The sequence below is a fragment of the Amblyomma maculatum genome, chromosome 4, assembly GCF_055883805.1.
Source record: "Amblyomma maculatum isolate TAMU_Amacu chromosome 4, ASM5588380v1, whole genome shotgun sequence".
Lineage (NCBI taxonomy): Eukaryota > Metazoa > Arthropoda > Arachnida > Ixodida > Ixodidae > Amblyomma > Amblyomma maculatum.
The window spans coordinates 123,497,354-123,515,260 of NC_139347.1; positions in this window are offsets into that span (position 1 = coordinate 123,497,354).

Below are 17,907 nucleotides of genomic sequence, written 5' to 3' on the forward strand. Positions count from 1 at the left end.
CCTGCAGGCTGGTTGGGAGTCCGTCACTACGTGTGATGACTTCTTTTGGTGGTCTTGTGTTTTTATGGTGACGGCTATTGCCAGTGATTCCGCTTCCACAGGATCCTTGGCATAGATCGAAGCCTGAATAATTGGCCTCTTCTGGTGGTCAACTGGAGCTATTGTGAACTTGCCAGGCTCGCCATAAGCCCCTATGTCCACGTAGACAACTTCCGCGTCTTTAGACAATTGTTTTTCTAATGATTTGACTCTGGCTTTCCTTCGAGCCTTGTGTAGCTCATGGTGCATGTGCTTTGGTATCGGGTTCACATAGATGTTGTTTCTTGTGGATGTAGGAATTTGTGATTTGATCTCGGAAGTTCTTAGTGCCCGCCATAGCCCTAGTTTTGACAGGGTTTCCCTACCCGCCTGCGTTGTTGTTAGGCGTTGTTTCTGACTCTCTAGAACCGCCTCCTTGAGCTCCTCGAAGTTGTTGTGCACTCCGAGTGCCCAAAGATGTTCCGTTGATGTTGTTGGCGAGAGGTTTATGGCCGTTTTATAGGCTCCTCTTATGATAGTGTCAATGGCCCTTTTATCAGTGATTCTAATTTCGTGATATGGGAGCCCGTAGGTAATCCTGCTAACGACTAGGGCTTGTACAAGGCGGAGGGCGTCCTCCTCCCTCATCCCTTTCCGGTGCCAGGTCACCCTTCTAATCATTCTGGAAATTTGGTTGACTGTGATTTTGAGTGTTTTGATTGTATAATCCACTCTCAAATTGCTTTGCAATCACAGCCCCAAAACTCTGATCTTGTCCTTCTCTTGAATTGTCTGGTCCCCTAGAGAGAGCTGAATTTCTCCTGGGGACTTGTAATTTCTTCTGTGTAGCCTGATAAGTTCGGATTTTTCTGGGGAGCATTGAAGACCGCTCTCCCCGGCAAATTCCTCGACTAGGTCTATAGCGGCTTGCAGAGCTTCTTCATTTTGCGCCAAGGTTCCTTGAGTAGCCCAGATGGTGATTTCGTCCGCGTATAAAGTGAAGCCAATATCATTGCGGGTCAACAGTTTTTTTGCTAAATTTATCACTGCTATGTTAAATAGCATTGGAGAGATTATAGAACCCTGCGGTGTACATTTGTTCGGCATGGGTACTTTTGGTGATCGGATCTCTCCAATTCCTATGGTGGCTGTGCGATCTGAGAGGAAAGCCTTCACGTATTTGAAGATTTTCTCCCCGCAGTTGATATTGTTTAATTCGTGCAATATGGTTTAGTGGCCAATGTTGTCGAATGCTCCTTTGAGATCTAGTGCCAGAATGAAATTTTCGCCTTTTCAGGGTATGGTGTTGACTTCTTCCCTAATCTGGAGGAAAGCGTCTTGCGTGCAGAGTCCCTTGCGGAAGCCCAGCATGCAGGAAGTAAAGATGTTGTTTTCGTCGATGTAATTTTGGAGCCTGAGGTGGACTACTTTTTCATAGAGTTTTCCCAGGCAAGAAGTGAGGGAGATAGGACGGAGACTCTCCACAGCCGGTGTCTTTCCAGCCTTTGGTATGGTGATGATATCCGCGTGTCTCCAAGCTGATGGGACCTGTCCCTTCTCTCACAGTTCTTCGTTGATGTACTTCGTTAGGTCTTGCAGATGTTCGGTGCTTAAGTTCCTAATCATGGCGTAGGTGACTTTGTCTCCTCCAGGGGCAGTGTTTCTTGTAAATGTACGGGCGGCTGAGTAGACCTCCGCCAGTGTTATGGGGGAGTCAAGGGAGGGGTTTGGTTGACCCGCATATGAAGTTTGGTAAGCCGGAGTAGGGTCTTCTATGTATTTCTTGTGCATTGCGGTGATCAACTCTGCATCTGTGCCCGGGTATTTATGGGCTATGGTGTGGAGGGTTCTTCTTGTGGCCGTTTTGGTTTTTGAGGGGTCTATCATGCTTTTTAATATTGACCATGCTTTAGCCGTGCTCAGGGTACCTTTCAGCGAATTGCAGAAATCTGCCCAGTTTTGCTTGGAGAGCTTTATAGCATACTCTTGTGCTTCAGCCGTAACCTGTGCTATCTTCATTTTAAGTTTTTCTATTTAATTTTTGCATTTTCCACCGTTTTAATAGACTTTTTCGGGCTTCCCATAAATGTAGGAGATGTCTGTCTACTTCTGGGGTTTTTGTCGTTGTGTTGATGGTCTTGGTCGTTTTTGCATGAGCATCCTTTAGGCTTTGAACCCAATCTTCAACTGTTTTGATGCCGTCGTGTGGCGGTTTAATTTGTTGAACTTATCCCAGTCCGTTATTTTAGTAGCGCCAATGTTCCTTTTCATACGGGTTGTCATTAGGGATAAGCTAAGGATTTTGTGATCGCTAGTGTTTCTTGTTGATTGGTCCAGGTGCAATGTCTTATGTTTTTGGTGAAAGCTAGGTCTGGGCAGGTGTCTCTGCTTACACTGTTTCCTATTCTAGTGGGGGACATGGTGTCCGTCATAAGACAGAGATCCAGCTGCTCAGCCGCTTCCAACAACTTGGTTCCCTTCGGGGTGTCCTTGTGGTAGCCCCATGCCGTATGTACAGCGTTTAGGTCCCCCATAATAATAAGGGGGTTCGTTCCCGCTATGCGTGTGCATTCCAGTAAAAGTGGCTTGAAATCTTCCTGCGTGTTGCTTGGAGGACTGTAAAGGTTTAGGACAAACACACTCTGCTTTCTTCTTTTTTGAGAGATGACCTCGATGAGAACTTGACTAATTTCACTGAAGTGAAGGTCGTGCGGTATGACTGTTAGTGTGGGGGCCACTAGTGTAGCTATTTTAGGTGCCGTGTCATAGGTGTATGTGAGGTATCCTTTGAGGTATGTTGTGCATCCTGTTTCTTGGAGACAGATGACGTCCGGAGGTATCGGTTGATTTTGAATAAACATCTGCAGGGAGCTGCGTTTCCTCTTGAAGGAGCGACAGTTCCACTGCCAGAGCTCTAGGTGGTTTGGTTGCTGGTTAGGGGAGGCAGCCATCAGCATTGCTCGCCACTGACTCGCAGTCGCTGAGATCTGTCATGCCAGCGGACCTTCGGTGGGCTTTTAGTCGAGGGTGATCGGGGATTCCCGTGCGTTTTCGCACCCCCTGAGTTATTATTTGGATTTTCGAATTGAATTCTTCTTGAACTGCCGCAAATTGAGTTTGCGTGGCAGTTTGTTGGTCTTGGAGTTGTTTGGTTAGTTGTGTCATGGTCTGCTGCATTTGAATAATCATTTGTTGCATTTGGCTAAGAATGCTTGGTGCGTTTTCATGAGTGTGAAGTCCGAGAGTTTGTGTAAGCGGTTTCTGCCGTTGCGTTTGTAGTACACTCGCCTGTTGAGTTTGAGATGCGGAGATGTTTACAGCATTTTGTACCGGTTGTGGCTGTACCGATACTATTGATGAGGGTTGGGGGGCAGTTTGCTTCTGACCCATTTGTAGGAGTTGTTGTAGTTGTTGTTCTACCTTATTAAGGCGTTTCTGTTGTTCTGATAGTTTGATTTTCAGTTGTCTATTTTGCTCTTCGAGCCTAGTGCAATCCTGGCATGGACCATACCCGTTTAGAGCAGTGGGAGAGGCAACCTGAGCCCAGCTTACCCTTTTGGTGTCATGCTCTAGCTTGTCTGGCGTCGCCCCTATCGCTTCTGGTGGTCCCTGCTGGTTGGGCCTAATCTGTTGTGTCTTCTGTTGGGAATAGTAGGCTGTCAAGTCCCGTCCCTTGGATCTCGATCGGGACTGGGGTCTCTGTTTCTCTTCCAGCTGCTGCTCCTCCTCCTCCGATGAAAACCAGCGGCGCTCCATCGGCTTGATCTGCTGATCTCTCCGGCTGACGTGCTGCTTGGGGGGCTTCTGTTGCTGATTGTTATTGCTTTGTTCAGCTTTGTTGATATAACGTCCGATATGTGCCCTGAGGCGCTGCTTGCAGGCCTTGTCTCCCGTTGGGTGGTTTTCCTGGCAGGCCACGCAATTGGCTTCACAGGTGTGGTTTTCCTCTGGTTCATGAAGGCCGCAGTTCCGACATACTTAGGCGTTGGGTGTTGGGCAGACATCCGCTCTGTGGCCTGCCTTGAGACAGTCTTGGCAGATCTGTTGGGTTGGTCGATATGGGTAACATGCCGTCTCTCCCTCGTAATAGATGACGTAGCGGGGGAGAATGGAGCCTATGAATGTTAGCACTGCCGTGCGAGACTTTCCTAACATTCGTGCTTGAACGATCTTGACCCCTTGTGTGCGTAGTCGGATGTTTGATAGAAGCTCCTCTGATGGTGTGTTTGGATCCACTCCAAGAATAACTCCTCTGATGACGTCTTCAGGCGGGGCCAGGTAGACGTTGACCACGTAAGCCTTGTTTTCCAAGGTCAGACTCTTGATGTGCCGTATGGCGTCCGCAGTCTCGTCGTAAGGAGTGCTGACTATGATGATGTTCGATCCTGTGCGGGGTCTCACAATAAATTTGGGGAAGTCGCACAATGCTTGTTGCAGGCAGCCACGATGGCTCTTGAGAACTGGGTAGGAACGCATTTTCTGACTTCCATGCCTTTCTTGGGTCTTATTATCACCTTACAGTCAGTTTTAGGAAGGGGTGGTAATTTCCTCCTCTTCTGAGACGTTGTTTGATCCATAGCCGGCTGTACTGGCGATGCTATCGTTTTCTTCGGTTTCACGACGGTCTGCAGCAAGTGCGTCGGGGGAGCATAGATCTTTCCTGCGATCACGACTTGTTCGCCTCTTGCTAACCTATGGCGATTCTTCTTGCATATGTTTACGTGCCAGTTGGAGTAAAGGTCATCCGGCGTCCAGGCGCGGCCCTCTTCCATGTTCTTAGAAGTTTGGATTTGGACGTCTAATTCCATTCCTGGTGTTTAGCAGAGTGAGCTGGGTTAGCGGTTGTTGAACACAGACCACTAGATCCCGCTTCGCTTTGGTCTAAGGTATCCATGCGGTATCCAGAAACGGACGTGGCTATTCTATAAATATTGACTCGAAAGCAGACAATAAAAATGACAGATGCAATGAGAAAATTAAAAGGAAGACAAAGCGAAACTGCTTATGACAATTAAATTTCACTAACCAAACAGCGTTTTCTTTGAAGGAGAAATGGTGCGAATGGTGAGGTCTTAAAAATGAGCCTTGGAAAGTTGGAAAGGGTTGATAAACTAAATACGCATTATTCTAATCAGCGGGGATTTAATAGCTTGGTCGAACATCTAGCGCTGCCAGTAGGCCGGGCACAGCAGGATAGAACTGCCATGCCGCAGGGCACAGCATCAGCGCGAGAGGGAGGCGCCGGAGCAAGCGAAGGTGATGGCGATGCCGCGGCGCTGTCTGTTCTTTGTCTTCCTTACAATGCCGCCGCGTGAAGAAGTCGCCATCCTAGTGACTAACAGTGAAGAGACGACAAAAGGGTTGTAATACGGCTTGAGGCGGCTAACGTGGACAACCTTGCGACCGGGACGGCGATGGTCGGAACAAGGGGTGACTGGCTCTATGACGTAGTTTACAGGGGATGTGCATTCCAAGACGCCATAAGGTCCATGGTATTTGGTTTCACGTTTGCTGGGGGCAGGAACGCATAGCCACACGAAGCTGTCGGCGTGAAACATTGGAGCAGTGGTGTCGCTATCGTTTTGATCTTTGCGATAGCCTTGAGTGTTGGAGGTAAACGTGCGAGCTAGCTGACGGCATTCCTCGGCCTTCGTTGTAATATCTGGCAAAGCACTGTACCACCGAAGCTGCATCAAGGACATAACTGCCGGAACTTCAAAGTGCTGTGCAGAATACAGACAAGGACATTCAACTATGGGCCGTCCACCAGGCCCGGGGTGCGCTCGAAAAGCACAAGCCTCACAACCCACAACAAACGGGCCAAATGAGGTAGTGCAGAGTAGGGCTTAACCCCAGTAGACGCTTGGCCAGCGCCCCGACGCTTTTACCTGTTCTTTGCCGGCTGCCTAATAAAGTTATTAGGCTCCAAGATTACCTCGGAAGGAGACTGCAGCCATGAAATTAGGAGACGCCTGCTTCTGGGAAAGAGAGCAATGGTTAGCCTTGACCGCCTAGTAAAGAAGAGCAGAGACATTAGTCTGCCAACCAAGATCCGTATAACTCGTGCTATGGTCTTTCCAGTTGTGATGTATGGATGCGAGAGTTGGACTGTGAAAAAGGCTGACCGCCGAAGAATTGACGCGTTTGAATTGTGGTGCTGGCGAAGACTCTTGAGAGTTCCTTGGACTGCCAGAAGATCAAATCAGTCGATATTGTCGACCATAAACCCTGACTGCTCATTGGAGGGCCAAATTCTAAAGTTAAAGCTCAGCTACTTTGGTCATCTGATGAGAAGAGAGGAGTCGCTGGAGAAAGATTTGATGTTGGGAAAGGTTGAGGGTCGCCGGAGAAGGGGTAGGCAGCGAACGCGTTGGTTAGATGGCATCCTCGAGGCACTGCAGATGAAGTTATGTGATGTTAGGAAGATAGTGAGAGACCGGAAAGCGTGGCGTGACATGGTCCACAGGGTCACGAAGAGTCGGACACGACTGAACGACTAAACTGAACTGAATAAAGTTATACATACATAGTGTACTCAGCAGAATCTCTATGGTATGGCGCAATTGTGTCAAGAGTGCAAGATGGTTCACGGCCGTATAAAAGAAAGAAGGCCGAAAAACCAGCTGTTGCTTGGGGGCAGTGCTGGATGCTGTGTTTAGTTTACAGCGATAATGATACGTGGTGCACCGTATGCAGCAGCATTAATCTCGCCTTCGTAAATGTCTGCAGGGCAGATTCCACGTGCTGTCAGAAGTTTTTCAACACTTGGCTAAAGTTTGGAGCACTATCTGTGTTAGCTACATCCACGCATATACTTGGCCCTGCGAATTAACCTCATCAGCCGACCTACCTTTCTCATGCCCCTAATATACGAAATACAAACTCCGAATATCTAAGCGGGCTTCGCCCGCCTAATTTCGACTTGTGCCTCATGCTGGTTCCAACGCAAGAAGCCCTGTTACCTGCTTTAAAACCATGACTCTAGCCGAAATTTGCTTTTCCTGCTCATTCTTAGCATATAGGGAGCTTGCATGAAGCGATGCATGCTAGGTAATCCGCCATGTTGTTTTCGTTGGCAGCAGACGACGCAGCACGGCCCTGCCACACAGCCTCGTCTTGCATGGTTGCGTAATGCGCGCGGACGATGCTGGTGCTATTGGACAGGCCGACTGCGGGTCCTTCATTGATTCTCAAAATACGTCTGCACGAGTGCGTGAAGGCAAAGAATTCCTTTAGCGATGCCGACGCGAATGACTTGCACGGGCTAACAGATGCGAGATCGGTGCCAATTCGGGCAAGTATCAAACTAGTCTCAAAAACTAGAAATCTTGAATGACGGCGATGTCGACGGGCAGCCAGAGGCCCAGACGCATGGCGCAGTCAGTCGTTCGCGCGTAGCTTGACCGGGTACGCGCCGCACTACGCCGCATTTTTATAGGGTGCCCGATATTTCGTGGTTAGCGTCGACGCATGCGTTCCTCAGGAATCTGCCAACACTCTGCACGCACGTAAAAGCAGCGCACGAACCGCCGCGTGTTTTCTCAGTGGCCCGTAGAAAACAATAAGGCACTCGGCAGCCTAGCTACGCTATGATAGCTGTGCTGCCCGTCATCTGCTGTCGACAACATCATGGCGGATTACCCAGCAAGCATTTCATCATGCAAGTGTCCTATTGACATTTCAAAAAATTTTCGTGGGTGCAGCCATATTAAATGCTGGACTGTGCTCCCAGCACAGGAAAAGTTGAGGATTCTCTCTCCCAAACCTGTCCCACAGCTCCGTCGAACTGATTCGCCGAGGCTCGTGCGAAGGTCTATAGGGCACCTTCAATCTAAAGCAGAAGCTACACGAGTTATCACCAGCTGCCCTGTCTATCATATTGTCACGTAGTGGTGACGAGGTCGACGACACAAATGAAGGGTCGATGATTGCACTGAAGAAACTCGTTATTTGGGCTGACTTGCGCCCGCAAAAGAACTAAGCGACTCGGCGGCGGCGATAGCAACAAACGCGCTCGTCGGTCGTCGGACAAAGAATGCCCGTCACACTCGGCAACGCTCAATTTAAAGGCTGCACAGAACAATCTAGATAACGACGCAAACAGCTACCAGCACGGGCTGGAACATTGTGGAAAGACACCCGAGTGGCCGGAACCTTCGAGACAGATCTCGGTGCATCTTTCGCTACAACAAAACTGATAAAGGTGTGACTTGCGACAACGAGCATTAACAAACAACGATTACGGAACTGATACGCGGTCCAGAATCAGAGTGATAAGCCTGTATGCAGGCGGCTGTTAAAAAACAACAAATACTGTTTGAAGGTTTCGCGGCATTACTCCCCCCTTAAAAAAAACGTCGCCTCGATGTTCCAAAACAAAGAAACTTAAACATAAACACTGCAAAGTTTAAACACCACAGATTCTTCAATGCGCGTAATATGGGTTCAGTCGTACAACATGTACAATTTCTGAGCGTGCGCGTCGCCGTTGTGATGCTGACGTTCCGTCGGGAATGACTTCATAGTCCAGTGGTCCGACGCGGAGAAGGATTTTGTATGGCCCAAAGTATCGACGCAACAACTTTTCACTTAATCCGCGACGGCGAATTGGTGTCCAAACCCACACTTGGTCTCCTGGGTTGTACTCTGCATGGCGTCTTCGTAAATTGTATCGTCGACTGTCGGTGCGCTGTTGGTCTTTAATACGCAGCCGTGCGAGTCGTCGGGCTTCCTCTGCACGCTGCAGGTAGGCGGCGACATCAAGGTTGTCTTCGCTGGTTACGTGCGGCAGCATTGCGTCGAGCGTCGTCGTGGGCTCCCTGCCGTACACAAGCTTAAACGGGGTCGCTCTGGTCGTCTCCTGGACTGCCGTGTTATACGCGAAGATCACGTACGGCAAGATGGTGTCCCAGGTCTTGTGTTCAGCGTCGACGTACATAGCGATCATGTCCGCGATCGTTTTGTTCAGGCGCTCCGTGAGGCCATTGGTCTGGGGATGGTACGCAGTTGTTCGTCGATGGCTTGTGTGACTGTATTCCAGGATGGCTTGCGTCAACTGTGCCGTAAACGCCGTTCCCCTGTCCGTGATGAGCACTTCTGGGGCGCCGTGTCGCAAGAGAATTTGTTCGACAATAAATTTGGCGACTTCTGCCGCGGTACCATTTGGTAGTGCTCTTGCTTCGGCGTAACGGGTAAGGTAGTCAGTGGCCACGATGATCCACTTGTTACCCATAGACGAAGATGGAAAGGGGCCGAGGAGATCCATCCCAATTTGCTGAAAGGGCAGGATTGGGGGCCGAATCGGGTTTAGTAGTCCTGCTGGTCTGATCGGTGGCGTCTTGCGTCGTTGGAACTCACGACACGTCTTCACGTAGTGGGCAACTTCGGCAGGCAGTCGCGGCCAGTAATACTTCTCTTGGATTCGACGCAACGTGCGCGCAAATCCGAGGTGGCCTGCTGTGGGCTCATCGTGCAACGCCTGCAGAATTTCTTGCTGAAGGGTTTTAGGCACTACGAGAAGCTGCGCGGTCTTGTTGGGTGCGAAGTTCTTCACGAGGAGGCCATTGCTTAACGTGAAGGATGATAAATGTCGCCTGAACACACCAGGAGGGGAAGCGGTCTTTCCTTCCAAGTAATCGGCTAGCGCTTTCAGCTCAGGGTCTGATCGCTGTTGTTCTGCGAAACTGCTGGCGCTTACCGGTCCCAAAAAGGCGTCGTCGTCATCGCCCTTCGGGGGAGCATCGACGGGAGCGCCGGGTTAAGCAGTCTGCGTCGGAATGCTTTCGGCCCGACTTATAGACTACAGTCATGTCAAATTCTTGAAGTCGTAGGCTCCATCTGGCAATGCGGCCGGAAGGATCTTTCAAATTAGCCAGCCAGCAGAGCGCATGATGGTCGCTTACCACCTTGAATGGTCGGCCGTATAGGTATGGACGAAACTTAGAAGTGGCCCAGATGATTGCAAGGCACTCCTTCTCGGTCGTCGAGTAATTGACTTCGGCTTTTGTGAGTGACCTGCTCGCGTAGGCGATTACTTTCTCCTGTCCGGCACTCTTCTGGACGAGAACGGCTCCTAGGCCCACACTGCTCGCGTCGGTGTGAATTTCGGTCTCGGCGTTTTCATCAAAGTGGCCAAGTACGGGAGGGCATTGCAGGCGGCGCTTGAGTTCCTCGAAGGCTTCTCCTTGCGGCGCTTCCCATTTAAAAGGTACGTCAGCCTTTGTAAGCTGCGTCAAAGGCTCGGCGATCCGCGAAAAGTTTCTGACAAATCGTCGATAATAAGCGCACAGCCCAAGGAATCGGCGCACAGCTTTCTTGTCGGTAGGCGGTGGGAATTATGCGATTGCAGCTGTTTTCTCCGGGTCTGGGCGAATACCGTCCTTGCTAACGATGTGACCTAGGAATCGGAGTTCTTCGTAGGCGAAGTGACACTTCTCTGCTTTTAGCGTTAGCCCCGATGACTTGATGGCTTCCAGCACTGTCTGTAATCGTTTTAGGTGGTCTTCAAAGTTTGACGAGAAGACAACAACGTCGTCCAAATATACCAAACAAATTTGCCATTTCAAGCCTGTCAGGACTGTGTCCATTACTCGTTGAAACGTGGCTGGTGCGGAGCAGAGGCCAAATGGCATCGCCTTAAATTCATAAAGGCCGTCCGGTGTGATGAATGCGGTCTTCTCGCGATCTCTTTCGTCGACCTCAATTTGCCAATATCCGCTCTTCAGGTCCATCGATGAGAAATACCTTGCATTGCAGAGCCGGTCGAGAGTGTCGTCGATGCGGGGAAGCGGGTAGACATCCTTCTTCGTTATGCTATTCAAGCGGCGGTAATCAACGCAGAAGCGAAGTGTGCTGTCTTTCTTCTTGACCAAAACGACTGGTGCCGCCCAGGGGCTGTTCGATGGCTGGATTACGTCATCACGCAGCATTTCCTCAACTTGATCGCGAATGGCCTGGCGTTCTCGCGGCGATACACGATAAGGGCTCTGGCGCAGAGGTCGGGCGTGTTCGTCCGTTATTATGCGATGCTTGGCCAGTGGTTTTTGTCGTACCTTCGATGACGATGAGAAGCACTCCCCGTAGCTTCGAAGCAGACTGAGAATCTGGTCTTTCCCGTTGTGGGTCAATGCCGGGTTGATGTCAAATGTGGGCTGACGGAATAGGTCCGGTGCGTCTTCCAGCGTTTGGTCGTGGAGGGTGAATACGTGTTTGAGGTCCGCTAATTCGTCGAGAAAGGCGATCGTCGTGCCCTTGTTGAGATGCCGATATTCTTCGGTGAAGTTTGTTACCAGAACCTGAGCTTGACCTCTCCGGAATTTCGTGATGCCTCTTGCGATGCCGACACCTCGTTCTGAAAGCAATTGGATATTTCCTTCGACGATGCCTTCAGCGGTTTCGATGTTGGCGCTACCTACACAGACTGCGACACTTGATCGGGGCGGGACGGTCAGTTCTTCGTCGAGGACGTTTAGAGCGATGTGTTGCATCGACGTCGTCGTAGCAGGAATGGCTTTGTCTGCAGAGAGCTTGATGAGCTTGGATCGCAGGTCGATGATAGCCCTATGTTCATTTAGGAAGTCTATACCTAAAATCACGTCGCGGGAGCACTGCTGCAAGACCACAAAGCTGGTGGGTTAAGTACGCCCATTTATGGTTATTCTTGCAGTGCATCGTCCCGATGGAGTAATCAGGTTGCCACCTGCGGTGCGAATCAGCGGGCCATCCCAAGCGATGGTAACTTTTCTGAGCTGAGAGGCTAACGGTCCGCTGATGACTGAATAGTCAGCTCCGGTGTCTACAAGGGCAGTTACTCTGCGACCGTCGAACTTCAAGGTCACTTGTTCGCGTCCTCGCATTGCACGTGGGCCTTAGTGTCCGATCTCGGCTCCGTCGTTTCTTCAAGTCATGGCCGGGGCATACCGTTGTTACTTCGCTAGGCGGCGGTGTCTGCTTGCAGTCTGGTCGTGTTGTCGTCGATGACGTCGTGTGGAGCGGCGGTGAAATGGCTGCGTCGTCGTTAGTGGTCGTCGGCGGCAGAGGATGCTCGTCTTTTCGCCGTTGAGCAACCTCACCTCCAAAGGTTGCTCTGTTTAGTTTCCCCTGCGCGGGCTTGGGGACCTTCCGCGCATACTCTCATCATAGGTACGGCCTGGCGACGCAAAGCGGGCCCTGTACGGCGATGGAGATCTGAACCGACGGCTTGGTGGCACAATCTCACCGCTACGCAGGTAGTTGTCAATTTCTTGTGGTCGTTCACCTGGGCGTGGTCGTGGAGCGTCGACTGCAAATCCGCGGAGACCGATTCGTCGGTACGGGCAGTGGCGCAGAATGTGGCCGGCCTCACCGCAGTGGAAGCATAATGGCCGGTTGTTTGCAGTCCTCCAGGCGTCGCACTTCCTGGGGTTTGGGGGTCGTTGGTAGGCTTGGCGGGCGGGGGCCAAGGGGCGGTTTTCAGGAACAGGACGGTAGCGGCGAGGGCTGGGAAAGTCATCACGTCGGGGCGGAGGGTGACGTAATGCACCAGCGTAGTTCATCGCTGTTGCTTCTTGTGCTGAAACAGTCGCAACCGTCGCTTCAGGAACGCCCAGCGCCTGCTGAACGTCTTCACGGACGACGTCCGTGAGCGTCGCCACCTGGGGTTGTTGCGATGATGGCTGCATTCGGCGGAGCTCCTCTCGCACGATCTCCCGGATTAGGTCCCGAAGGTTCTCTCCGCTTGCAGATGTGCTGGGGTAGTGGCATGAGTAGTTTGGTTGAAGTGGTCGCTCGTAGTGGCGCATCCGGGTATCCAACGTCTTCTCGATGGTCGATGCTTCACTCTCAAATTCTTCCCCAGTTTTCGGCGGGTTCCGGACAAGCCCCGCAAAAAGCGACTCTTTAATGCCTCGCAGTAAGAATTTCACTCTGTCATTTTCGGTCATGTTAGGGTCGGCGCGGCGAAACAGGCGTTTCATCTCCTCTACGTAGGCCAGGACGGGCTCGTTTGGTAGTTGAATTCTTGATTGGAGGAGGGCCTGAGCTCTTTCTTTTCCGACAGAACTTGTAAAGGCCATCAAGAACTGTGCTTTGAATATCTCCCAATCCTTGAAAGAAGTCTCGTGATTTTCAAACCAAACTCGGGCATGTCCTTGAAGAACAAAGTAGACCTGCCTGAGTTTCGCAGCGTCGTTCCAACCGTTGAATTCTGCCACATGGTCGAAAAGGTCCATCCAGTCACCCGCATCTTCATCCGATCGTCCACGGAAGCAGGGGGGCTCACGAGGTTGGACGAAAACAACCGGTGCTGTAGGCTGGGCCATTGTCAGCGTCGATGCCTTCCGAGATCGAATGGAGTCAGGCAGCAGACCGTGTTCGGGTTGTAGGCCTTGAAGCCGGCGGCTGGCTCGGTGACCTGTAGGCTGGTCTTCCAGGGCGTCTGGAACACGGCTTGGGTCCTCGCTTGAAGGATCAAAGGCAGCACCTCCACCAGATGTCACGTAGTGGTGACGAGGTCGACGACACAAATGAAGGGTCGATGATTGCACTGAAGAAACTCGTTATTTGGGCTGACTTGCGCCCGCAAAAGAACTAAGCAACTCGGCGGCGGCGATAGCAACAAACGCGCTCGTCGGTCGTCGCACAAAGAATGCCCGTCACACTCGGCAACGCTCAATTTAAAGGCTGCACAGAACAATCTAGATAACGTCGCAAACAGCTACCAGCACGGGCTGGAACATCGTGGAAAGACACCCGAGTGGCCGGAACCTTCGAGACAGATCTCGCTGCATCTTTCGCTACAACAAAACTGATAAAGGTGTGACTTGCGACATCGAGCATTAACAAACAACGATTACGGAACTGATACGCGGTCCAGAATCAGAGTGATAAGCCTGTATGCCGGCGGCTGTTAAAAAACAACAAATACTGTTTTGAAGGTTTCGCGGCAATATATTGTGGCTTGTGATGTCATATAATCCACCGATAAATCAGTGACCGCTTATGTCACATGTCAACTATTACTTGATCGTGCTATCTTCGCGGCTTTTCGTTCGCAACATCGACTCCGAATTTTATACAAAACGGCATTTTCAGTGCCGCCGTATTGAAATAAGCGGACTATCAAGTAGCGCACCAGCGCCGGTTACTCCTGTTTTGTTGAAGCGGAAGTGTGCAAGATATTGATGATAAAATAATGGCGCGTCGCGTCGCTTGTCAATGGCTTTCACAGCTACTTGCAACGACTGGCGAAGAATACGTCCGGCAAGCTAGGCGAGAGGAACACCAACATTAGAACGAACAGAGATCTAGCTCTTGAGAAGCCCTGTAAAGGCTTTGAAATATAATGAAATATACAGAATAAACGGGGAGAAAATAGAGATGTAAAGAAACGGGTGCGATGCTTTGGGCAGGCCGGAGGGTGGCGCAGTGGTTACGGCGCTCGACTACTGCTCCCAAGGGTGCGGGATCGAATCCCGGCCCCGGCGGCAGCTTTTCAATGGAGGTGAGAAGCAAGGCTCCCGTGTGCTGTGCGATGTCAGTGCATGTTAAAGAACCCCAGGTGGTCGAAATTTCCGGAGCCCTCCACTACGGTGTCTCTCATAGTCTGAGTTGCTTTAGGACGTTAAACTCAACAAACAAGCAAGCAAACAAGCAAGCAAACAAACAAACAAGCATACTAACAATCAAGCAAACAAACAAACTGAAATGGGGTTTACTGAGGGTTCAACGGAATATAGTCCTCTGTAAGCTTCACGGCGAACAGCACAGTAACACAGTCCATCTAGGCACAAACCAGCGAGCTCGAGCAGCGCAGCGGCACTTTGTTGGTCTCTTCCTCGTGTTTCGTGACATCCGCTCTTCGTCCGCTACAATTTCCCCGGGACCGAAGAGGAGCCACCCTGGCGACCTATGGCGAGGGCAAGACGAGCGGGTCGTAGTATGTTTTGAGGCGGCTCACGAGCACAGTTTCGCGGCCGCGATGACGCATGTCCGAAGAGGCAGTGAGTGGCTCCACGTTATAATTTACAGGGGAGGTTTGGTGAACGATGCGGTAGGGGCCATGGTATTCAGTTCGAAATTTCGATGACAATCCCGGTGGGGTGCCAGGAACCCAGAGCCAAACGAGAGACCCTGTAGTGACAACATGTGGCGTCTGATCTTTGTCGTGACGATGCTGTTGGCGGCCTTGTGATTCCGATCTTAAACTGCGGGCCAGCTGGCGACATTCCTCCGCATGCTTTGCAGCGTCAGAAAATGGAGTCCACTCGGAGGAGTCGGGACGATATGGTAATATAGTGTCCATCGTGGACAAAGCCTCACGCCCATAAAGGAGGTACAAAAGGCTAAATCCGGTGGTTGACTGCGTGGCGGTGTTGTAAGCGTACGTCACGAAAGGAAGAACAGCGTCCCAGTTAGTCTGATCGGCGGCAACGTACATCGTGAGCATATTTCCGAGAGTACGATTGAAGCGCTCAGTTAGCCCGTTAGTTTGAGGGTGATAGGCTGTGGTGGTCCGATGTACAATGCGACATTCGGCCAGTAGAGCTTCAACGACATTGGAAAGGAAGACTCGGCCTCTGTCACTGAGCAGCTCACGCGGCGCACCGTGGCGAAGAACAAAATGATGAAGCAAGAACAGGGCAACCTCACGGGCAGTAGCGGCAGGTAGGGCAGCGGTCTCCGCATATCGGGTGAGGTGGTCGATGCCGACGGTAATCCAGCGGTTCCCAGAGACCGTGCAGGGAAGTGGCCCGTAAAGATCAACGCCAATGCGATCAAAAGGACGGGCCGGGCATGAAAGGGGTTAGGGGCCAGAAGCACGAAGTGTGGATGGCTTGCGGCGCTGACAGGCGATGCAGGAGCGGACGTATTTGCGAATATAACTGTACATACCGCGCCAATAGTAGCGTTGAGAAATTCTTTGAAACGTCTTGACTACACCAGGATGGGCACACTTAGGGTCGGCATGGAAAGAGGCGCAAATTTTATGTCGTAAATGGCGGGGAATGACGAGAAGCCACCGTCGACCATCAGTCATATAATTACGGCGGTAGAGAAGACCGTCTCGTAGGACAAAGTGTGGAGCTTGACGGCGTAAAGTCCTACAAGGCGCAGCGTTGGGAGAAGGGAACACGATGTCGATAAGAGATGCGAGCCACGGGTCTTTGCGCTGCTCCGCAGGCATATCAGCGATGGTTAAAGACGAGAGGACGGGATCAGCCGCCGTGGAGCAAGCAGGTTCGCTGGATAGGGGAGAACGAGACAGAGCGTCGGCGGCCATGTGTTTACGGCCAGAACGATATACAACGCGAATGTCAAATTCCTGAAGGCGGAGGGCCCATCGTGCGAGGCGGCTGGACTGGTCTTTAAGAGAGGACAGCCAACATAACGCGTGGTGGTCCGTGACGACGTCAAACTGGCGACCGTACAGGTAGGGTCTAAATTTCGTTAGTGCCCACACAATTGCCAAACACTCCTTTTCTGTAACTGAGTAGTTGCACTCAGCTTTAGAGAGAACATGACTCGCGGAGGCGACGACGTATTCGTGAAAGCCGTTTTTCCGTTGAGCCAAGGCAGCTCCGAGGCCAACGCCACTCGCATCAGTATGGACCTGGGTGGGTGCTGTCGGGTCGCAGTGGCGAAGGATTGGTGGCGATGTCAAAAGATGGCGCAGTGTGGTGAACGCTTCGTCGCACTCAGCCGACCAGTCACTTAGCTCACTGTTTCCCCCGAGTAGCTTCGTCAGGGGTGCAATAATAGAAGCAAAGTTCCGTACGAAGCGTCGAAAATACGAGCACAGACCTATGAAGCTTCCAAGTTGCTTGACTGAGACCGGTTTAGGAAACTCTGCGACCGCGCGCAGCTTGGCCGGATCAGGACGAACACCTTCCTTAGAGACGATGTGACCCAAAATTGTCAACTGCTGGGCACCGAAGTGACACTTCTTAAGATTCAGTTGTAGGCCAGCGTCAGTAAGACAAACCAAAACTTGCTGCAAGCGCTCTAGCTGCGTAGCGAAGTCAGTGGAAAAGACAACGATGTCATCCAAGTAGCAGAGGCAGATGTGCCACTTGAACTTCCGCAAGATGTTATCCATCATTCTCTCGAATGTGGCGGGAGCTTTGCACAGACCGAAGGGCATCACATTAAATTAATAAAGGCCATCCGGCGTCACAAATGCGGTCTTCTCTCTGTCAAAAGGGGCCACTGGTACTTGCCAGTAACCGGAACATAAATCAAGGGACGAAAAGTACTCGGCACCTTGCAGGCAATCAAGAGCATCATCTATACGCGGAAGGGGGTAATTGTCCTTGTGGGTAATTTTGTTGAGGCGTCGGTAATCGATACAAAAGCGAAACGAACCATCTTTCTTCTTTACTAGCACCACTGGTGAAGACCAGGGGTTTTGAGATGGACGGATCACACCACGTTGTAGCATGTCCTCAACTTGGGCATTGATCACGCGACGCTCTGCCGCTGACACACGATAGGGGCGCTGTCGAAAAGGCGTGTTAGAGCCGGTCTGAATGTGATGCGCGACTGTTGAAGTGCGGCCGAGAGGTGTGTGGGCGGCGTCGAACGTGGAGCGAAACGTCTGCAAAAGGGCCACAAGCTGCGTCCGGTAGGTGGAAGGAAGGGCGTCATCGATGGCGGTTCGGAAGAAGTCGTCTGGCAAAGAATCAGGCGTCGGATCGGACTGCAGAGCATCGATGTAGTTACCATGGTTGGTCTCGGAGGCATACAGGTCAGAGAGAAAGTGGGCTGGTTCAATAGAACCGGGAGATTCCCCACGTAGCGCGGAGACGGATTGTAGATGAGTAACTTCGTGAAGCCGCCGTGAACATCGAGAACAGCAGACGGCAGCGGCAGGTGCTTGCGGTGGATGAAGGATGCAGACGGCGTAAACAGAAC